The 24,494-nt window shown below is 42.1% G+C and overlaps 1 pseudogene; it reads left to right on the top strand.

Moving 5' to 3' along the window:
* The first annotated feature begins 5,588 nt into the window (after nt 1–5,588).
* On the top strand, nt 5,589–10,527 carry LOC138445043 (sperm-associated antigen 7 pseudogene; annotated as a pseudogene).
* The last annotated feature ends 13,967 nt before the right edge of the window (nt 10,528–24,494 follow it).

Here is a 24,494-nt window from a genome sequence, read left to right as displayed (position 1 = left end):
AGCAACTTCTCATTGAGAATCAGAGAGTTTTCATCAATAGATGACTAACATGATAAGCTAGGTTAGCTCCTATCTATCTATTCTGTGTTACCATTGACCTGACCTCCACATGACCCAACTCAGATCACGAAAACTCTACCCCAGTTTCCTTATTTTACCAAAGCAGGAGTAAGACTGAAAGTCTTCTATTGCATGCAAGCAGTCTAGTTTATTGACAAACACTGATGAGCTTCTTGTAGTCAAAAAGCTACTGTATTTGCATAATGGAGAAGAAGGTATGATGTGTGTTAGTCACTCAGTCGTGTCTGACTCTTTGTGATCCCATGGACTATATCCCGCCAGGCTCCTCTGTCCATGGAATTCTCCAGGCAAGAATACTGGAGTGGGTTGTCACCTCCTCCTCCAGAAGATCTTCCCAACCCAGGGATCAAACCTGGGTCTCCCGCACTGCAGGCAGATTCTTTACCGAGCCACCCAATGCACCGTGTGGTATTCTCAATTCTAACCATGAAGTCCACTTACTTTTTAGAATAGGAGAGCCCAACCTGGTCTCCAGGCATGGTCGTAGGTTAGGGCTGACATAACCAAGTATCACAAATGAGTAGCTGACACAACAGAAGTGTACAGTCTCACAGTTCTAGAGCCTAGACCTGAAATCAAGGTGTCAACAGAGGGCTTGTGCTTGCATTGAGATTTGGGTGATATTAAAAAATGATACAATAGACAAGGACCCCAGAACAGCACAGTGCTGTCCTCCATGGACCCTGTAAGAGCCACACAGTCATACATGGGTTTGACACTCTAATGCAAGGTGAATGGTAAAAGCAGGTTGGAAGCCATGGCCTACGTAGGGGCTTTCAACCTAAATCCAGGTCTGACACCCACTTCTGAGCCACTGGACCTCTCCATCACCCAGGGTAACCCTGCGTGGGTCAGCTTGGGAGGGATCCTGACCCTCTTACCAAAGGAAGAAGTGGGGAAGCGCGTATATTTCATGTGCCTATTGGTAGACACTGGCATTATATGCCTTGGAATCTGGCTGAAAAGACAGAATTTCTTCCTCTTGGGGAAGGTAGGAGATTTTCTCTCCTCCTAGAAAGAAGGGGACAGGTGGGCTTCTGAATGCATCTGATTGAATTTCCGAATGCATGGTACACCAATTACCTGCCATCATGCCCTGTGCCCAGCGCCACCCAGGACTTGGTCCAGAACCTGTGATTGTTAACCAAGCTGGGGGCTGGCCCTGGAACTGAGCAAACACACAATCACCTGCCAGCTCAAATTCAGCAAAAATAACGTGTCACCCGGGGTCTTAGAGCGGTGAAGTGGCTTGTATGCTAATAAAGCTGACAACAGTTATTGACCACAGTGCTGCCCATGGCTGAGCATGAAAACATCGAAAGGGTGGTCAGCACTGTTTACCCTAATGCACTATTAAAAGAATACATTCTAGCTGAAGTTTCCTGATTGTGATCTCACAGGAAGGACCGCCAGTACATGCTTTCCTCCGAAGGGTCAAGTGCTAGAAGTGATGGAAAGCCACATCAGATGAGATCTCACATGTTTTGAGTTTCTTTTTTAATTGACTTATGTAAGATCGTAACGCTTTATTTACAAAGGGAGAATTACGGAGGAATCAGAGTATAAACACTTTGCTAGAGGCAAAAGTAAATCACTTTTTGGCATGGTATTTTAAATGTCTGCATCATGTCCTCCGGACAAATGAAATGTGAATGAGGAACCACCAATGGGATGAAGAGTTACCCTCTTCCTATTACAGGCTTCAAAGAGAGCCCAGGTGAGACTAGCAAACCTGAAGAATCCAACAGCTCACCAGAAAAAGGAAACACAAAATGATCGTATCTCTAGGAAAAGAAAGACAATTGTGTTGGCACAAGAATATGTGAGCCAGATTCACAGGGCCTGAGTCCACAGCCCAAATGGGCCACCATGGATCAGTTTCCAAACTATCTGAGCGTCGGTTTCTCCACCTGTAAAATGAAGATAGTCGTAGCACTGCAGCAGTCTCGGAGTGCACCTCACAGCAAACCCACATCACAACGCAGGAGCGCTCTGTATAACACAGCTTAGCATCCAGAAGGTGTAAAAGAACGTGACAAGTCAACACGGTCAAGATAAAAACTGTCTATGTGACTAAAACACCATAAACAAAATCAAAAGAAAAGGAGAAACTTGGAAAAATAGTTGCATCTTATATAAGGGAAAAAGAACTAATTTCCATAATAGATACAGTTCCTATAGTTTGATAAGAAAAAGAAACAAAATCGAATTCTCTTTTATTGGAGTATAGCTGCCGTACAGTGTTGGGTCAGTTTCTACTGTACAGCTAAGTCAATCAGCCACACGTGTATGTATGTAAATACACACCCCTTTTCCTTGGATTTCCTTCCCATTGAAGGAAGAGCTCTGAGTAGAGCTCCTTGTGCTGTGTAGCAGGTTTTCATTAGTTCTCTACTTTATACAGAGTACTGTACACGTGCCAGTCCCCATCTCGAAATTCATCCCACACTCCCTTCCCCCTTGGTGGCCATGTGTTTGTTCTCTATAGCTCTGTCTCTATTTCTAACTTGCAAATAAGTTCATCTATACCATTGTTCTAGATTCCACATGTATGTGTTAATATATACTTGTTTTTCTCTTTCTAACTTCCTTCACCCTGTTTGACAGTCTCCAGGTCCATCCACATCTGCAAATGGCACACATTTGAAATTCAGTTTTTAAATGTGAAAGTGATATGATCATAGAAAAAGAATAACAAATGGCCTTTAAACATTTGAAAAGATGCTCAATCTCACTCTCTTTTAAAAAGTTACACTAAGACACTGTTTCTCCCATCGGGTAGGCAAAACTCTAAAAGTTTAATGACATAGTGTGTTAGTGAGGTTGTAGGGGAACTGGTGATTCATGCATTCTTGTTGGAAGTGAAAACTGATATGACCCCTACGGAGCACAGTTTGGCAGTAAGTATTAAAATTAAAAGTGCATAAATCATTTTTCTGATCGGTTCTGCTTCTAGGGATACACTTCATAAATAAGTTCTTAGGCATGCAAAATTATATGTGAATATTTTTAGCATTGTTTATAATGATATAAATGTTTGGTTAGAGAATAAGTTATGAATAATTAATTTATGGCACATCCATACAGCTATAAAAATTTCTTCCACCTACTGATACAAAACCATCTCCAAGATATATCCAGTAGAAAAAAACAACATGTAGCAGGCTGATGTGTACGCTATGCTATAATTTATCTTTAAAAGAAGGAATTAATAATAGTAGCTTACACATTGGGGTGGGGAATGGGAACTGAGATGATGGAGCCAGAAATAAGCAGAAGACATTTCGATAATATATTTCCAAATCTTTGGTGTTTGAATGATATAACTCCATTACTTATTCAAATATTAAATAGAAAATAATGCTGCTGCTGCTGCTGCTAAGTTGCTCAGTTGTGTCTGACTCTTTGTGACCCCAAGGACTGTAGCCCACCAGGCTCCTCTGTTCATGAGATTCTCCAGGCAAGAATACTGGAGTGGGTCACCATTCCCATCTCCAGGGGATCTTCCCAACCCAGGAATCAAACCTGAACCTCTTAAGTCCCGCATTGGCAGGCAGGTTCTTTACCACCAGCACCAACTAGGAAGCTCATCTGGTGCTCAGCTAGTTTTCTCTGGGAACAGAAAAGGTAGATTGTGTGTGCGTCAGTCTCTTAGTCGTGTCCAACTCTGTGACCCCATGGGCTGTAGCCCACCAGGCTCCTCTGTCCAATATTTCCCATAAACTCATTTGTTATGTTGTTTCCCATAAACTCAGATAAAGAACCCTATATAACTTCAGATTCACAGGGAAATTTTTTAGACTTCTGAAACAATGTGGTTATTTTGCTGTTTGGATAACAAACGCTTTTTAGAAATGTAGTTTGAACTATGCAGTTCAGCCTTTCGTGTACATAGTTAAGTATCAGAAATCATGAAAGGTGATCATTTAACTTTGCTTAGAAAATCAACACCTGTGAACTCAAGCATAAGTAAGGGCTCTTCCTTTGAACTGTGGCTTAGATGGTAAAGAATCCGCCTGCAATGCAAGAGACCTGGGTTCAATCCCTGGATCGGGAAGATCCCTTGGAGAAGGGAATGGCAACCCACTCCAGTATTCTTGCCTGAAAAATCCCATGGACCGAGGAGCCCGGTAGGCTACAGTCCAGAGGGTCACAAAAGACATGACTGAGCAACCAATACTTTCTTCTTCCTTTGAATCAGCAGCTTCATTTCTCTTATCGTGAAATTTTAACATTAATGTCAAACTTAGTGCAACAATCATTTAGGACATCAGCAAGTTCAAGATGACAAAACTGCCCTTTTGGGGAACACTATCAAATTTCAGTTAAAAGGGTTCCTAGGCCCAATTCCAACCTGTGTATGGTAGAGGCTTCCCCACACCAACTAGCAAGTCTTAGAACACCAGCTGAGTGTCCTATGACTCAACTCAATTCTGACACTATTTACCTGGAGATAACCTAGATTCCATATTTTAAGGGTTCAGTTCTACAAGACCCCACCGTCCCATGTCCTCTTCAAAGGCCACCCTTCCAGCATCTCCATGTGGTTGCCCACCTAGAGGCTCTCTGAAGCCTCTCCCTTTGGGTTTTCATGAGGGTTCATTACACAGCCATGATTAATTATCAATAAATCATTAGCCATTGACAACTGATTTGACCTCCAGCCCTCTCTCTAATCTGGTTGCTCAAATGGTATAGAATCTGCCTGCAATGCCGGAAACCCGGGTTCAATCCCTGGGTCAAGAAAATCCCCAGGAGAAAGGAAGGGCTATCCACTCCAGTATTCTTGCCTGGAGAATTCCATGGACAGAAGAGCCTGGTGGGCTACAGTGTATGGGGTCGCAAACAGTCGGACACGACTGAGCAACTAACACTTTCTATTTTTCACATCCTCCTTCCAATCACCTGGCATGTTCTCCTCCCAACAAACCACTGTCCTTAGGTGGGATCCAAAATTCACCTCATTAGCATAACAAAAGACACACTTATCACTTCAACACTTAGGAAATTCTGAGGGTTTTAAGAGCTATGAGCCAGAAACTGTAGATGAAAACCAAATAGGTAGAAAAGTATTATGTTGGTCATCTGAGTGTCCAAATATATTTCTCATAAATCACAATACCACACAGTGAACTTCTTCTTAAGCCCAAGAAAAATGTAGAAGAAAAGTAAGATATTACATTTAATAAAATTAAATATATTGTAATATATTAATTTAATAATAAGCAAAAAATAATAACAAACTTGACATACTAATTCTAAACAGCATTAACTCAACACATTCTCTGCACTTTCTGATTCTTCCTAAATTCTTTACACACTTTTTTTTAAAACTATTTACCTATTTTTATTTTGGGCTGTGCTAGGTTTTCTCTAGTTGAGTTGCCGGGGCGTCTCGTTGTGGCGCCTTCTCTTGCTGTGGGGCTCAGGCTCTAGAGCGCGGGCTTCCATAGCTGCAGCCCATGGGCTCAGTGTTTGGAGCTCCCTGGGATCTAGCGCACAGACTCAATAGATGTGGCGCACGAGCTTAGCCACTCCAAGGCATGCGGGATCTTGTCAGATCAGGGGTGGAACCCATGTCTCCTATAGGCGGATTCCTTACCACTAAGCCACCTGGGAAGCCCCCTTTACACATTTTTGATGCATCTACATAACTTAAGCAGTTTCCAAAGGATGTTTACTGGTGATCTCAGAAACTAATCAAAAGCATGCCCCAGAGTTCCTCGTTCACGTGTCCCAACGGTATACGGTGTAGGTCACTTGAACTTTCTATTTCAATGCATATGATTCAAATCGAGCCTGTTACAATTAGGGAAGAGAAAGGAAGACAAGGAAGCTATTTTGAAAGTTTGAAACTTTTCACAGGTGAAAACAAGACGTGACTTAACTGCAGTAGGGAAGTGTTTTGACGTCACCAGTTGGGACAAGACTAAGGGTCTGAGTTACAACAGATCGATTCTCAGGACACTTGTTTCTCTTCTTGTTTTTCCCTCTTCTTCGTTCCTAAATTCGATGCACAGCAGCATGATCTAAATGGAAGAGAAAATAATCTGGATGAAAGTCTGATCCTAGCTACACTTACTACATGAATACCATCTTGAGCAAGTGCCTGAGCATCTTTGTATCTTTGGTTCTTCATCAGGATAATAAACAATTTTATTCTTCCAGAGGCCTCTTTAAAAATCAGCTGCATTGAGGTTTAATTCACATATTGTAAACTGCATTCACTCAAAAATGTTCAGTTTGATCAATTTTGCCTGATATGTATACTCATGAAACCACCACCATCAAAATATGAAATGAATTGGTAATACTGGTATTGTCATATTTGTTCATTTTGTTTTACCAATTCTATTGGGTATGTGGTAGTATCTCACTGTGGCTTTAATTTGTATTTTCCATCGACTACCAGTGTTGAACATCTCTTCATATGTTTATTGGCCATTTGTGAAGTACTCAGTCTATGTCTATTTTTTTTAATTGAGTGTTTAAGTACTAAGTTTTCAGCATACTTTATATATTTTATTGACAGTCCATTTGAATACTTCTTTGTGCTTTCAATGTTCTGTTTAATAAATTTTTTCCTCTCCAAGTCACAAAGATCTTTTATTCTGTTATCTGCTAGAAGTTTTATACCTTTTTAAGAGTCTACATTTATAGATCTAAATGTAAAAATATAGATTTTATTAATGCATTTAATTCTATGATCCATTATAAGTTAATCTCTGTGTATTATGTGAGGAAAAAAAATCAATGTAATTTTTTTCCATATGGAAAGACTACTTTTTAAAAAACTTTTGATGACTAATAATAAACTAGTTTGGGGGGGTGGCGAGTTGGGTGGGGTAGGGGGAACCACACCACATGGATGTGAGAGTTGGACCATAAAGAAGGCTGAGCACCAAACAATTGATGCTTTCAAGCTGTGGTGTTGGAGAAGACTCTTTAGAGTCCCTTGGACAGCAAGGAGATCAGTCCTGAATATTCATTGGAAGGACTGATGCTGAAGCTGAAGCTCCAATACTTTGGCCACCATTTGAAAAGCCAACTTACTGTAAAGACTCTGATGCAGAGAAAGATTGGGAGCAAGAGGAGAAGGGAGTAATGGAGGATGAGATGGTTGGATGGCATCATTGACTCAATGGACATGAGTTTGAGCAAATTCTGGGAGATAGTGAAGGACAGGGAAGGCTGGTGTGCTGCAGTCCATGGGGTCGCAAAGAGTCAGACAAAGACTTAGCCACTGGACAACAACAACAACACTGGCATCAGGACCTTGGTTTGTTGTGGAAAGCTCAGCTTCTCTTGTCCACAGGTGCGGAATCGAATCTCAGAGACAGAGTTCTGGGTGAAGCAGAAAAGGATAGCTTTATTGCTTTGCCAGGCAAAGTGGGCAAACCAGGTTCATGCCCTCAAATCATGTGTCCCAACTTGGGGAAGATAGAGAGAAGTTTTATAGTAACTTTTCAAAGAGGGCATGATCAGCTTGTGGACATTCTTCTGATGGGTTGGTGGTGAGGTAGATAGGAGTCAGCATCATTAACCTTCAGATCCAACTGGTCTGGGGTCTACATGCTTGTGGGTAGCCTATCATCATTAACTTCTCCCACCTGGAGGGGGTTTCAGTATTTGCAAAACAGCTCAAAGATACTGTTGCATCTGCTGATGGAGAAACAGGACCTTGCCCCAAGCCTGCTCTTGACAGTTTCCCCCAGGTCTCACGTCCCCTCCCTTCCTTAATTTACAACTGCATGTATCTGCCTTATCCCTGGGTTGGGAAGATCCCCTGGAGGAGAAAATGGCAGGTATCCTTGCCTGCAGAATCCCCATGGACAGAGGAGCCTGGTGGGCTACAGTCCATGGGATCACAAAGAGTCAGACATGGCCAACTGACTAACACTTTCACTGAATCTGCTCACTGGAACTGAGGGAAGGTCATGGAGTCTGAATGAAGGCTGTTTCCTATAATCAAAGAAATGGGGGGGACAAAAAGGCTCCGTGCCCAGGAGCCCCACAGTGTATCAAGTTTCCCCAACCAGGGATCAAACTCATGCCCCCCTGCAGTGGAAGCGCAGAGTCCTAACCACTGAACAACCAGGAAATTCTCTCCAAATTCTCATATGATTTCCCATAAGCCTACTGAATCCATAACTTCAATATTCCATTAAACTTGAGATTCCATTAACTTTTCTGTTGTTATTCCTTCAGATATTTTCCATCTCGTTCTCTTTATCCTCTTCTTCTGGAACTTCAACTATCTATATGTTAGTCTTTTTGATGTTGTCCTACACATCCCTGAGGGCTCTCTGGAATGTTTTTATTCTTTCTCCATCTCCCCTTCCTTCTCCTCTCTTCCTTCCTTCTCCCCCACTTCCTCGTCTTCTCTCTTGGTGGCAGGCCACTTTCTCCTGGCTCTTCTTGTCTTGGCCAGTTTGGGATCGTGACCCAGGCATTGTGAATGCTTTGTAGTCAAGACTGAGTTCTGCTGCATTCATCCCAACATTGTTGATACTTTGTCTTAACAGGCAGCTGACTTGATTCAATTGAAATGGCAAGCTCTGTCTCACCTGGGGTGGGTGGCAATGCAGATCTCAGTTATGCTGTCCCTGAGGATCTTTGGGGGATTGACTCTGGAATCCCCAGCTCCTCCATCAAGACCCCTGGATGCTCACAACTCTTAGTTGAGCCTCCTGTTCTCGGGGTATAACCCGCAGATAACCAGCTGTACTCCAAACCCTGCCTTGTGCAGTGTTCAAACACAGAATTCAGGTCACCTCTCTTCTGGGCAATCCCTCACTTTCTCATTGCTCTGACTGCCCCAGGCTCCACCCTCTTCTTCCTTGGGCCAGAACATGATAGATCTTCCATTGGAGTTTCAGCCAGTCACCCACCCTTTTTGACCATGTCCCATCCTCCGGTCAGAGCTGATGCCAGGAAATATACACCTTCCTCTGACGTTCAACGCCCCTCTGCCTGCATATCCCTTTGTTCACTCTCCATATCCCTTTGTTGATCTTTGTGGATTGTCTGGAGTTTATAGTTGCAATGTGCTGGGGCGGGGGTGGGGGGGGTTGGTCTATTCAGTGCCCACTCCGCCATACCACTGGGCATGTGTCTTCTCCAATGTGTGTGCAACACCTAATAAAGAACTCTCAGGCTGATGTCCCTGACAACCTCCCCCCACACTCCCCAGTAGGCTTATTGAAGGAATAAGATATGCTCTTTCGGCATGTTCCATATTTAAAGTATAAGGAGGCATTTACACACGTAAAAATTGAGCAGCCTGTAAAAAGGCAATGCAGCCCAAACAAACATTATGAAAAATATATTAATGTCTTAAGGAACCAGAAACAACTGGAGGTCCTCACCTAGCGGATATAGGTATTCCCTTTTATTTTCGCAAAAAGTGACAGTTTTCATTGTAATTGGAAATGAGAAAAAGCGTAGAGTCACTCCCAAGATGGCGGACCTACTGGGCTCCATCCTGAGCTCCATGGAGAAGCCACCCAGCCTCGGTGATCAGGAGACTCGGCGCAAGGCCCGAGAGCAGGCAGCCCGCCTGAAGAAACTACAGGAGCAAGAGAAACAACAGAAAGTAGAATTTCGTAAAAGGATGGAGAAAGAGGTGTCAGATTTCATCCAAGACAGTGGGCAGATCAAGAAAAAGTTTCAGCCGATGAATAAGATAGAGAGGAGCATACTACATGATGTGGTGGAAGTGGCTGGCCTGACATCCTTCTCTTTCGGGGAAGATGATGAGTGTCGCTACGTCATGATCTTCAAAAAGGAGTTTGCACCCTCAGATGAAGAGCTGGACTCCTACCGGCGTGGCGAGGAGTGGGACCCCCAGAAGGCTGAGGAGAAACGGAGGCTGAAGGAGCTGGTCCAGCAACAGGAGGAGGAAGCGGCCCAGCAGGGACCTGTGGTGGTGAGCCCAGCCAGCGATTACAAAGACAAATACAGCCACCTTATTGGCAAGGGGGCAGCCAAGGATGCAGCTCACATGCTACAGGCCAACAAGACCTACGGCTGTGTGCCCGTGGCCAACAAGAGGGACACACGCTCCATTGAAGAGGCCATGAATGAGATCCGGGCCAAGAAGCGTCTGCGGCAGAGCGGGGAAGAGTTGCCATCTACCTCCTAGGCACCCCAGCTCCTGGGGCAGGGCAGGGGGCAGGGAGGGACGAGGCTGCTGCTATTAGAACCCATCCTGGAGCCCCACCTTCTAACAGCTGTCACTCAGGCACAGTGTTTGTCACTGTTCGAGCTCGGATATTTATGTGGTGTGTGTGTGTGTGTGTGTGTGTGTTAGTATGTGAAAGTGTGAATGCTCAGGTGGGTATTTAATCTGTATTATTCTGTTCGTCCTGGAAGTTTCTTCCCCATGGGGCTGGGATTACTTTACATTCAATAAATATCATTTGACCCAAAAAAAAAAAAAAAAGAGAAAAAGCGTAGCTTGGTTTCTGGCAGAATTGTAGGTGATACGACACTTGGATAGCATGCATTTAATTGCTCAGAAACATTTTCTATGGCAAGATTTAAATGTCTAAATCCTGAAAGTTACAGCGAACATCCACAGTCCTCAAAGCACACTGAGATGCACACGACCTTAATGTATTCCTTCTGGGATTTTTAATTATAAAGTTCAATAACTCCTTTAAAGATAGGAATTGTTTGTCTGTTCAACAAACATTCCATCAGAGCCAAGCAATAAAGCAATCTGTAAAACTGGTCTTGCCAGGTGACTCAGTGGTAAAGAATCCACCTGCCAATGCAGGAGATACAGGTTCGATCCCTGCGTTGGGAAGATGCCCTGGAGGAGAAAATGGCAACCCACTCCAATAATCTTGCCTAGAAAATCCCAAGGACAAAGGAGCCTGATGGGCTACAGTCCATGGGGTGGAAAAGAGTCAGACACAACTGACCATGCACAAACACACAAGCCACAGGCAAAGGGACCCTGACCTGCTTTAGGCCACTGCTCGCTGCTTTGGGTTCTTGTCCTCATAGGAGAAGCAGTCAGGAGGATTCTTTGTTTCCCTAGTGCCCAACACAGTGCAGCTTTCAAAATTGGACATCTGGCCTCAAAAGAAATTCCCGCTCTCAAATTGCTAAACCAATGTTGCTAAACTTAACAGCTCTTGCCTAAGAATTTTCACAGGTGTTCATTTGCATGCATACAATTCCTCTTGTTACATTGGCATTTAAACAAATTGTTTGAGTCCTGTTTCGAATCTAATTTGTGAATGTTGGTGTAATTTATGAACGTTTATGTCTGACTATGCAACCCCATAGGCGAGATAGTAATTTTTCAAAATTTCTGGCCATTCCCAGAGATTAAAGAGTCAGAAAATAGGCAAAATTTAAACTACCATCTGCTGGCCCCTGCTCATATTATCAAATGCCCAGGCTTTAAAAATGTCATCTTATTTAATACCCTTGCCTCTGTGGATGAAAAAACGTTGCTTGCCATATCATTCAAAAAAGGATATTGCGGCCACTAAGCCAGCAGCCACTGGAGCCACCCCCAAAGATACACCCAGAAGGCATTTAGGGTGGAGCAAAGCATGATACTGGCCCTGGAGAGCTAAATTTTCAAATTGCTTAGTCCTTAAGTCTTATGCAATACTCTTTAAGACCCCATGGACTGTAGCCCGCCAGGCTCCTCTGTCCATGGGGATTCTCCAGGCGAGAATACTGGAGTGGGTTGCCATGCCCTCCTCCAGGGGATCTTCCTGACCCAGGGATTGAACCTACACCTCGTGCATCTCCTGCACTGGGGTTGGGTTCATTACCTGCTGAGCCATTGGGAAAGTTCATGGTGAATATCAGCATCTATATTTTATAGATAAGATAGTTAAGTAATTTGCCGAAGAATGAAGTTGGCATTTGAACACAGATATTCTGAAGACATGCTCTTTTTCTTCATACCAGCATGGGGTGGACGGTGGGGGTGGTGAGGCGGTGAGGAGTAAAAACTCTAAGTTAGATACTGACTCATTGGTTCTTTCTGTAATAAACCTGCTATAAATAATCTGTAGTAGAGCTTCACAGACTTGAAATACTTTTAGAACCACAGAGTAATTCCTGGATTCAAATTAAAATCACATATATGTAAAAGCAATTTTGTCATGCAAGTCTATTTTTTCCCTGTGTTTTGAAACTGTAAGACACCCAAGCACAGTGGGTACAGGAGCGTGGTGGAGGGGCTGCCCCAAGGCAAGAAATTTGGACTCATGGGCCTTATCATAGTCTGCCAAATTCATTTCAAAAAATGTATTTGGGTCTCAGATCCTCTGACAAAAACAACTTTTATTTTTAAGAATAGGAAGAGTGAGGGGGGTTTTGATATCTTTTTATAGGAAATTTCCATCCACTGGCTTTAAATTGTACTTTTTATTCAAAAGCACAGCATGTTTTTATATTTAAAACTTCCTAGGAAACTGAGAGCCATTTTCTCACACTCTGAGTCATGGTTTTACTCTGACTAGGTGAACAGCATCCTCAAGGTCTTACTAGACAGACCCACTGAAACCTTCCAGATCAAAAGGAAATGATCGGTAAATAGCTGCTCCAATTTTCAGTTCTTCTGTAGGAGATGGAAAAGCAGAAGCTACAATACTCAGTATTAGCATCAGATTCAACAACAACTTCTGAGAAGAACAAGGATTAATCTGAAAGCTGGGCTCTCTTAAATCAGACCCAGGTATTGAGGGGCCTTCCGTCATTTTGGAGAACAAGGATGCAAGCTCACAAACACAAACTTAAAAGCAAACAAAACTATGTAGAGAAACAAATCACGAATTATAAATTCAATGTTCACATTAGATAAGTTATCAATTGAATGAAGCAGTGGTTTGTTTGACAACAAACAAAATCCCCCTCTCAAAATTGCATAATATTTTGATTAATAACCTCTAGACACATTTCATTAATGTTCCTTTTTCTGCATACCCTTTTAAATCACTTTTTAATAAGATTTTGTCTACACACCCTTTTAAATTGCTTCTTCCTATAAAGATTTTGTAAAATAAATAAACATTTATATAAAATAAATAAACCTTCTGCAGAAAGAATAAAAGTTATATCTGGTTTTTTTTAGCTTAATTAAAATGGTGTTCTCATCAACATTAATAGTTTAGAATACTTTCTTTCAGCTTCTCAACTCATTATCAGTCATGTCGAGTACATTTTTAAGATTTTTGTCAAATTTAGAGAGATTTCCATTATTTCTTTCATATAGAAGCTGGAAAATCTGGAAAATCTTTCCATAGACCCTTTCTGGCTCCATATATTTCAAACCTTTTTTCTCCTCAGGGACCCACATACTGTCACCACAAGGCCCTGTAAAAAGCGTTCTTACAGGGACTTCCCTGATCGCTCAGTGGATAAGACTCTGCCTGCCAATGCAGGGGACACGGGTTCAATGCCTGGTCCAGGAAGATTCCAGAAGCCACAGAGCAACTAAGCCTGTTCACCACAACCAGTGAGCCCACGCTCTACAGCCTGCGAGCCCCCACTACTGAACCCGAGTGCCTAGAGCCTGTGTTCCGCAGCAACACAAGCCACCGCAGTGGGAAGGCCGAGCGCCGCAACCAAGAGTAGCCCTCCGCGCCATAACTAGAGAAAGCCCGCGCAAAAGGACGAAGACCCAGCATAGCCAAAACTCAAACAAACAATTTTTTAAACTGTTCTTATATGTATTCTTATTCATCTCAAGCTGGGCGAGAAGGCATAGTGGTCAGTGGGAATTTCTCTGCAAGGCCCTAGTACCCCAGATCAGCTATCAATGGCTTATCTATTCAAAAAGGTGACAGCACCTTGTATAAATACATCTCACTGAACCCGAAGTAAATGCATCCATAAGTCAACTTTCCCATATCCCAACCCCCAAAGCCCCATGGCCACTCCACAGCCATCCAAGGGCAGGGTGGTTGTGGGGGTCAGAGTGGAAGGAGACAGCAGTCTTAACTGATTACATTTTTAAATGTCTTTTGCGAGACACAGATGTATAGAACAGTCTTTTGGACTCTGTGGGAGAGGGAGAGGGTGGGTTGATTTGGGAGAATGGCATGGAAACATGTATAATATCATACATAAAATGAGTCACCAACCCAGGTTCAGTGCATGATACTGGATGCTTGGGGCTGGTGCACTGGTGCAAAGGGATGGTACGGGGAGGGAGGAGGGAGGGGGGTTCAGGATGGGGAACACGTGTATACCTGTGGTGGATTCATGTTGATGTATGGCAAAACCAATACAATATTGTAAAGTAATTAACCTCCAATTAAATAAATTTACATTTTAAAATAAAATAAAATATCTTTTGCAAATTTTTTCAAAGCCACATGACCATTGATACATTTTTGCCCCTGACCCTTCCTGAAACCTTAGGGGGAACCTGGGTAAGTAGAGGCTCTTAGCTCAAACGTCCTTTGTTTTCAGTAAGGGCCACCCCTCTGTGTCCTAGCTTTTCGCTAAGAAAAGACTGAGGAAAATCATTCATGGCTCTTAAATTACTTCCGTCTTGCACCCAGCCCATAATCACAGTCACAGAAGTTATCAGTTAAGTTATAGAGAGTGAAGGCTGAGCTCATAAGGCACCACGTTAGGGGCTTCAGGTATGTTCATTCATTGACACATCACAGCAACACAGAAATATTCCTCCCATGTTCAGATAAGGAAGCAGGCTCAGAATTACTAAGTAGCAGAGCAGGACCCAGGGCCAGCTCCCTGAAGCCCTTACTCTTTCTACCATAATGGCTGCTTCCTGAGGTCTCTTTTCCCTCCCATAACAAAATGACACACACTTAAAACAGAAAACATTTTCAGCACAGAGAAATAGAAGGAATTTTTTAAATTACCTATACTTGTAATGGTTTATAATTGTAAATACCTATACTGTAATTACAGTGACTGAAGCAATGAAATTAAAAGACGCTTGCTCCTTGGAAGAAAAGCTATGACAAACCTAGTCAGTGTATTAAAAAGCAGAGACATCATTTTGCTGACAAAGGTCCACGCAGTCCAAGCTATGATTTTTCCAGTAGTCACATATGGATGTGAGAGCTGGGCCATAAAGAAGGCTGAGTCCTGAAGAACTGATGCTTTTGAACTGTGTTGCTAGAGAAGACTCTTGAGAGTTCCTTGGACTTCAGAGAGATCGAATCCATCAATCCTAAAGGAAATCAACCATGAATATTCATTGGAAGGACTGATGCTGAAGCTGAAGCTCCAGTACTTTGGCTACATGATGCGAAGACGCAGCTCATTGGAAAAGACCCTGATGCCGGGAAAGATTGAAGGCAAAAGCAGAGGGCGGCAGAGGATGAGATGGTTGGATAGCATCACTGACTTAATGGACATGAGTTTGAGCAACTCTGGGAGACAGTGACAGACAGGGAAGGCTGGTGGGCTGCAGTCCACGTGGTTGCAAAGAGTTGGACACGACTGAGCGACTGAACAACAACAATACTTGTATTACACAGATACAACCATAGTTAAGATTTTGGTATATTTCCATGTTTTATGGAACCTAGAAATTGAAATTTTTATATTAAATAAATGTATTTCCCCCATTTTTAAAGAAACATATATTCCTTGTCAAAAATATGAAAAATATTAAAAATTATAAACAAACTAAAGCACATCTATATTAGTTTTCTAGGACTGCTATAACGAAGCGGGTGGCTTACACACCAGGAATTGATGGTCTCCTAGCTATGGGATCTAGAAGTACAAGATCACGGTGTGACCTCAGGCTGGGTCCTTCTGAGGCAGTAAGGAAGTCTCTCCTGGCTTCTCCCCTAGCTTCTGGTAGCTCCCCTGGCTTGCAGAAACACCACACCACTGTCTTTATCTTCATGGGGCTTCCTACCTGTGGGGGTCTGTGCCCAAATTCCCCTTCTTAAAATGACACCAATCATACTGGACTAGGAGTCCACTATATTCCAATACGACATAGTTCTAATTCAACTAACTCTACCTGCAAAGACCTTATCTCCAAGGTTCTGAAGGTTAGGACTTTAACATGAATTTGGGGGCGGGGGGAGAAAATTCAATCCATAACATCATTCCATGAGCCAAAGAAAATCAATGTTACAGTTTGAAGTGAAGTCTCTCAATCATGTCTGACTTTTTGTGACCCCATGGACTATAGCCTACCAGGCTCCTCCATCCATGGGATTTTCCAGGCAAGAGTACTGGAGTGGGTTGCCATTGCCTTCTCTAGAGGATCTTCCTGACCCAGGGAACGAACCTGGGTCTCCCGCACTGCAGGCAGATGTCTGAGCCACCAGGGAAGCAGTTTGCTGCTGCTGCTGCTGCGTCGCTTCAGTCGTGTCCGACTCTGTGCGACCCATAGATGGTAGCCCACCAGGCTCCCCTGTCCCTGGAATTCTCCAGGCAAGAACACTGGAGTGGGTTGCCATTTCCTTCTCCAATGGATGAAAGTGAAATTGAAAAGGAAGTCGCTCAATCGTATCTGACTCTTCACGACCCCATGGGCTGCAGCCTACCAGGCTCCTCCATCCATGGGATTTTCCAGGTGAGAGTACTGGAGTAGGGTGCCATCGCCTTCTCCAAGGGAAGCAGTTTAGCAGTTTCTAAAATACAACCACAAATTTTTTTGACATTTCTCCTACTGAAAGTGGGATCTATGGCCCCTTTCCTTGAGTCTGGGCAAGTTAGCAACTGCTTTGAGCAGTGGCCCTAATTCTCAAGTCATCACAACTCAGGCACCAGACAGGAGAGTGGAAGAACTTCCAGAAGTTTCCAGCCTCTAACTATCAAATCATCCCCAATATGAGTCTTACCAACTGAGGCTCCAGGCTTCACAGGATAAACACAAACCACCCCCACGGCACCCTGTTCCAATTCCTAGCCCAAAGGATGTGGAGCCTGAGAAAATGATTATTACTGAAGCCACTTGTTTCTGGGGGAACTGGTTACACAGCAATAGTAACTAGAAATGTTATGATCTCAGCCTTTTTCCTGTTCCTTTATGAATATCGCTCCTGCTGAACTGAGTCACTAACTTCCTTGATGAAAAGGAAATGATAAATTGTGTATCTGCTTCTGAGATTTTCTTTAAGAAATAGAAAAAGAGATAAGCTACATTTCTAAACATCAGCATCATATGTATACAATGAATGTGCTGGTTCCAACCACAGGTAACAAGGGGACATTCACAAGTCCCAGATGAGATCAAGCAAAGCTTCAGGCTGCGATGGCTGCTAATACACGGTTTGCTCGTCTTGCCCAATTCAGAGTACCACAAGCCAGGCAAGCATCCAAGTTTGAAAGATGCAGAAAGCACGAGAGGCTCTTGGACATGAAACTGATCAGTACGCTGCGTTCAGATCTGTTCTGAGAAAAGGAGTGTTCAGTTCCTCTCAACACTGTATCTTAACCAGGTAAGTAGCTAAGACAATATTACCAGATGTTGGAAACCAAATCAGTTTTCAGCAGTCATCGAACTTGATATTCCTTCTGAAACAACGGGTAAAGCATGTGGGAAGAGAAATACATTTCCTGGGAAATGGCAGTTAACTCAGGAGGAACAGTTCAGGGAAGCTTTGCAGGCCAAGTTTCACTCTCAGCCCCCAGAACTGACCAGACCACACGGAGGTCAACCAAGTAGCTACATTGTGGTCCAAAGCAAGGCTGGTCTCATGAGTCCTTCTGAATCATGGTTCCCTCATTACTGAGCTCTCATTTTGACTTCTCTTTTGTTACTGTTTTTGTGAGGTTTTTTTTGTTTTTGTTTTTTTTAATGAGGGACAGGATGGTCAATGGGCTTACCTGATAGCTCAGTTGGTAAAGAATCCACCTGCAGTACGGGAGACCTGGGTTTGATCCCTGGGTTGGGAAGATCCCCTGGAGAAGGGAAAGGTTACCCACTCCAGTATTCTGGCCTAGAGAATTCCATGGACTGTATAGTCCATGGGGTGGCAAAGAGTCAGGCACGACTGAGCAACTTTCACTTTCACGTCTTTCAGGAATGTCTGGTGCAAGGCTGCAGATCTGAAAGTAAATGCCATTGCCTTGAAAAATAATGGACTTTTTGAGTGTGAGGTTGTTCCCAACATTTTCCCTGAAAACTCTAATAGATGTTGTTTAATTGTCTTCTTGAGTGTTGCAGAAAAGCCTAAGGTCAGTGGGATTTTCATTCTCGCAAGGGGATTTGCTTCTTTTTGCCTGAATTTTCATAAGATCTGTCCTCTATATCCCTGTAATGTAAAAACATTGCCATTTGTTTTTCTTGGATTGTGGAGAACCCTCTTGATCTGTGTATTCAAGTACTAATACTTAGCTCAGGAAATAGTTGTTAAATTAAGTCTTGTTGTTCCTTCTATTGCACCATAGGAATAGCAGTCTTAGGTTGAATTATCTGCTCTGCTATATACCAACCATCTGTCTCAATGTGTGTGTGGTAGTCACTCAGTTGTGATTCCACAGACCATAGCCCACCAGGCTTCTCTGTCCATGGGATTACCCCAGGTAAGAATACTGGAGTGGCTAGCCACTCCCTTCTCCAGGGGATCCTCAAGACCCAGGATCAAACCCAGGTCTCCTGCATTGCAGATTGATTCTTTACTGTCTGAGCCATCTGGGACGCCCCCAATAGGGTCAATATTTTTAATCCTTTCCTCTAGTTCTGGGATTTCTCAGGATGGTTCTCTAAATCACTGAAGTGATACTCAACAACCTTCTCCATAATGTGGATTTGAATTGTTATTGCATCATCAATCTTTGACTGTCATGAGGACTCACGAAGTAGGGGGTATTTCTTAATAACCCCTACTTCATGTTGATTCAGACACAGCAAGCTCTCAGAGCCTCAAAGTTCTAGGCATTCTCTCACCTCTTGGGCTTCACCCATTGTATTCTTTCCCCCCTCATTTCGTCCAGCAAACTCCTGCAAATTCATATGACCTGATCTCCAGTGTCCTTTCACGCAGGAAGCTTGCCATGACCCCCAGCGTGGATGACGTGTCCCTGTGCTCCTACAGCACTCTGTCCCACCCTGTTATCACACATCTCACACAATATGGTTACCCCACTAGACCCGTGAGGACAGTCCTATTCATCGTCTTTTTCTCAGCACCCCAGCACAATCACTGGCACTCAGAAGGCATTTTTGCCTATTACATCACTCCCTTTCAATCGCATCTAGCTGTCTTTCAAGTATTCTTTTTCTTGTGGTTTTCTGTCTTATTCATAGGTGGTGCCAGTGTTTTTAGGGATGCCAAACAGTCTCACTTCTAGAGATTCAGCTTCCTCTGACTATACAAAGGCATAGTTCAAAGGCATATAATAACATAAATACTATACTTCAAAAAAAAAAAACCAGGAAATTAATGTAATACAGATTTTGTTCAAATTTCACAAAATTTTACGCTCGTGTCCATTATTTGATTTCATGTCTTATTCAAGACTCCAAATTGTATTTAATTCCATTGAGCAGCTTCAGCTGCAAGCAACAAATTCTGGTAAATTCTCTTTCCATTTTTATTCTATTACATTTTCTAATCTTCCCTGTTATGGCTCCTTAGATATACCCATCATTTTAAAATGGGCATTTAATTTCCAAATACATGGGATGTTTAAAAGTATCTTTCATTTTCTTATTTTGGTATTACTTTCCACTTAAATGCTTTCTTCTCTGCAATCGCCCTAGGGGTTTTTTCAGTCTCCTAACTTTATTGAGGCTTTCAATGGTTAAGTCAAAGATCCTAGTAAATGTCACATTGCACTTGAAAATATGTGTTATTTTCAAATATTTTTTGATATTGATTTCTAACATAATTCCACAGTGATAAGAGAACAGACTCTGTGATTTCAATACCTTTGTGGCTGCTGCTGCTGAGTCGCTTCAGTCGTGTCCAACTCTGTGCAACCCCATAGATTGTAGGCCACCAGGCTCCCCCGTCCCTGGGATTCTCCAGGTAAGAACACAGGAGTGGGTTGCCATTGCCTTCTCCAATGCATGAAAGTGAAAAGTGAAAGTGAAGTCACTCAGTTGTGTCCAACTCTTTGAGACCCCATGGACTGCAGCCTACCAGGCTCCTCTGTCCATGGGATTTTCCAGGCAAGAGTACTGGAGTGGGTTGCCATTGCCTTCTGCAAGACAGCTGGCTATAGCTTGCCAACCTGTTACTGGCTTCCCCATGGTCTTTATTTCATAGATTTTTCTCTTTAGTGTGATTTATCTCATGAGGGATACAATCAGACCAGAAAAGGTTTGTCGAGTCATGAAATTTACAGAGATCCTCCAGGATGAACTTGTTCTTGTGCCCAGAAGGTACAAGGTGGTACTACAGTCATTCTGACATTAAATACCAGGTTACGGGTTCCCTCTCCAAGTTCTCCTGTTTGTTGCGAGCTACATGTATACTGATGGCCTCCTCAAACCTCAGATACACATTTTCTCACCCACTGTGAGTTCTCACATAGTTCCAATGCGATGTGGAAAAACCCAAGTCTTTCCACAGTTATTATAGGAACTGGATTGCTCCCAAGTTAACAATTTATGCCTTATAGATCATGAAATTTTTGCACCTTATGACCCTGGATATGTTCCAGCATCTCCCAGTTTACAGTCTATAGGAACTTGAATAGAATTTGAATCCTACTATTGTATGAAAACTGTATAAATCTTAATTATGTTGAAGCACTATGAACCAATTCAACATAATTAAGATTTATACAGTTTTCACACAATAGTAGGATACAAATTCTGTTCAAGTTCCTATAGACTGTAAACTGGGAGATGCTGGAACATATCCAGGGTCATAAGGTGCAAAAATTTCATGATCTATAAGGCATAAATTGTTAACTTGGGAGCAATCCAGTTCCTATAATAACTGTGGAAAGACTTGGGTTTTTCCAGATCACATTGGAACTATGTGAGATATCCTTATACTTCTCCATATGGTCATCCTATTAATTTTTGAGAGTTTGATATTGAAACTCCAACTAAAAATTATAATTTATCTACTTTAAAAATAATTGCAATATACAGAACTATATGTAACTTTGTTCCATATTTTCCAAGACTCCTGTAAATTCGTTATCATACTTTCATAATTTAAAAAATAAAAAAGAAACATTTTAAAAAGGGAAAAATGAAGGCATAATTTCTTTCCCTTGTTTGACAGCACTTTTTCCAGAGGCTTTAGCTTTCTCCTTTTCCTCCTCCTGCTCCTCTTCAAATAAGAGAATTAAGACTGGGTGTCTGCTGACCAACGACGTCATAACTGCCCCCAGCCTCACTCCTGGGTGCATTTTAAATCCCCTTCTCAAGCTGAAAGAGACTGTTTTGCACAACTTTCGCCCCACTCCCCTCACTGACATCTACTGTGCTCTTCTAAACAGACTATATATAAAGATTATATATAAAATTCCATCCATTTTATATAGGAAAGTTTATAAAACTTGCTTCTGGTTCTAAGAGAATTCAGGTCAGGATAATTTTTTTCAGATCAAGTCTCACAGATAATTAAAGAGACTTCTGATAATGAATACATGTGCAAGGAAAACTTCATTAATGATTCAAGATTTTTTGGTTTAAAACCAGTTCACTTATTTTGGGGGGGTTAAAAGAAATTAAATATTATATGACTAGCAAATGCACCTAATAATATTGATACACATGTTCCTGAAGAGTTAAGTAAAACTAGGTTTTAATTAATACATATTCCAGATCAGTTCAGTTCAGTCACTCAGTCATGTCCAACTCTTTGCTACCCCATGAACTGCAGCACACCAGGCCTCCCTGTCCAACATCAACTCCCGGAGCCCACCCAAACTCATGTCCATTGAGTCAGTGATGCCATCCAACCATCTCATCCTCTGTCACCCCCTCCTCCAACTGCCCTCAATCTTTCCCAGCATCAGGGTCTTTTCAAATGAGTCAACTCTTCCCATCAGGTGGCCAAAGTATTGGGGTTTCAGCTTCAACATCAGACCCTCCAATGCACACCCAGGACTGATCTCCTTGGATCTCCTTGCAGTCCAAGGGACTCTCAAGAGTCTTCTCCAACAACACAATTCAAAAGCATCAATTCTTCGGTGCTCTGCTTTCTTTATAGTCCAACTCTCACATCCACACATGACCACTGGAAAAACCATAGCCTTGACTAGACGGACCTTTGTCGGCAAAGTAATGTCTCTGCTTTTTAATATGCTGTCTAGGTTGGTCATAACTTTCCTTGCAAGGAGTAAAGCGTCTTTTAATTTCATTCCAGATCAGAATGGCTTTTTAAAAGAATACCATTCTGAAATGTTTAAAATGAAGATTTCTTTTTAAAAATTATACCCATCTCTTTTTTTGGTAATTAAAAAAAATTTTTTTTCAATTTCTTTAAATTAGGTACATTGATCCCACTATCTTAACTCTTTAAAATGTGAACTTATTGAGGATAAAATAATAATGCAAGACTAATTTTTTTTAATAAAGACATGCAGAGCCAAATATTAGACTGCTCCAGAACATTTGCTTTTTATTTTTTCTTTAATTTGAAAGTCAGTATTAGTTGACAATGGCTTTCATCAATTTGAAATTCATATTCTCCTCACCAAAATCAAGGTAATCATAGCATCTTCTTCTTCAGCTCCACCTTCTCACCTTCTCAAGCTACAGGATGCTGTATTGTGGATGTCCTACAACCTTCATAATATCACAGTGTTCCCTATTAGGTGGAGAAAGCAAGTTGGAACCAAAGAGATAAAGACATCAGATGGAACAACAGAGGGAAGTAGGGGTGCCCACTTTGCTGTCATTCAAATCCCTGAGGGATCTGAATCAAATCTGAATCACAGCCCTTCTATCCTGTAGCACTGCCATTCCTGAAGTCACCTGAACTCCCCTTATAAACTTCAAAACATGCCCTCTAGCCAAGCAAGAAACAGGATTCTTACAATTGCAAATGATAATCTTCACTAATACAGCTGCTTAATATTATATCTATACTGCTACAAACTTGGGCATAAGTGATTTTTATAAAGTTGTTTTAAATCCTGTATTTATATCACACTTCACCATTTTCTAAACATCTCTGTTATACACATCTGTTTTGACATGTAAAAATAATTGAGTGAGATGAGTAAAGCGGCATTTACTGTTACTTTAAAATAATAATGAAAGATTTTTAAAAATCAGTAAGATGAAGAATCACTTAAATTTTGCCTGAGGTCACACAGCTAGTGACTGTAAAACTGGAGTTGAACCCCAGTCTTCTAACGCCCAATCCAGAGCTCTAAATCCAGAACCCTAGCCTACTGATTCCCAGCCCTGCGTTCAATATGTCCTTTTAGGCCTGTGCACAGATGTCAAATATTCTTGGTTCAGTTAGTTGCTCAGTTGTGTCCAACTCTTTGCGACCCCAGGACTGCAGCACACCAGGCTTCCCTGTCCATCACCAACTCCTGAAGCTCGCCTGCTCAAACTCATGTTCATCCAGTCTGTGATGCCATCCAGCCATCTCATTCTGTTGTCCCCTTCTCTTCCTGCCTTCAATCTTTCCCAGCATCAGGGTCTTTTCCAATGAGTCAGTTATTCAAATATTCTAGAGAGAACTTAAACAGAAAACTTTCTACAATGTAAACAATTACCTTCTAGTAGGTCTATTTTTAAAATGTGATTTTTAAAAAAAATAGTATTTCCTTAATACAGGTATGCTTGTGTTCCAACTATTCTATCTGCCAGAAGAAGCTAATGAATTAGTGACACCTTGTGGCAAAAACTTATTAATTCTACCATCCAAAGGCCTCATGCACTTCACTAAGTAGTTAAAACAATAGCAAAACATCTGGAAAGAATAATCTGTGGTTACAGACTCTGCATCTCACAACTAAAACTGTCCTCCCTTTGTTCCACTTGGGCTCAGTTCCCACCACTTCACAGAAACTGCTATTTTTGTGAAGTTCACAGACAACTTCCATGCTGGCAAACCCAATGGTTACTTCTCAGTTCTCATCTTACGTAACTTCTTACATAATAACCAGGCTGACTCCACCTCTTCTGAAACTTTTGGTTTCACCAAGACCACACTCTTTCCTTTTTTACTTTTAATGTCTCTAAAGCCCTCTGAACTCTCACCAGTACCAAATTCTTATCTCTAGCTCCAACCTTTCCACCCAACTCCAGACACACGTGTGACACGTGTCCATTTGATACTCCAAGCATTTCAGAATGAAAAATGCCCACAAGAACTTCTACCCAGTCGGCTGCATCTCAGTAAATGACATTAAATGACTGTTACCCCCATTTTGCAGATCTGCAATACGAAACACAAAAACATTACTTCGCCGGAAGCTATGGGGCTAGTACAGTGCAGAACCCGGATTTAAATCCACACAGCACTTAACTGAATGCAAACGCAAAGGCAAACAACTGTTATCACTCA

This window comes from Ovis canadensis, chromosome 8 (genome assembly GCF_042477335.2).
Source record: "Ovis canadensis isolate MfBH-ARS-UI-01 breed Bighorn chromosome 8, ARS-UI_OviCan_v2, whole genome shotgun sequence".
NCBI classification, from domain to species: Eukaryota; Metazoa; Chordata; class Mammalia; order Artiodactyla; family Bovidae; genus Ovis; species Ovis canadensis.
The sequence above is the reverse complement of the archived record's forward strand: the minus strand, read 5'-3'. Positions and strand labels throughout refer to the sequence as shown.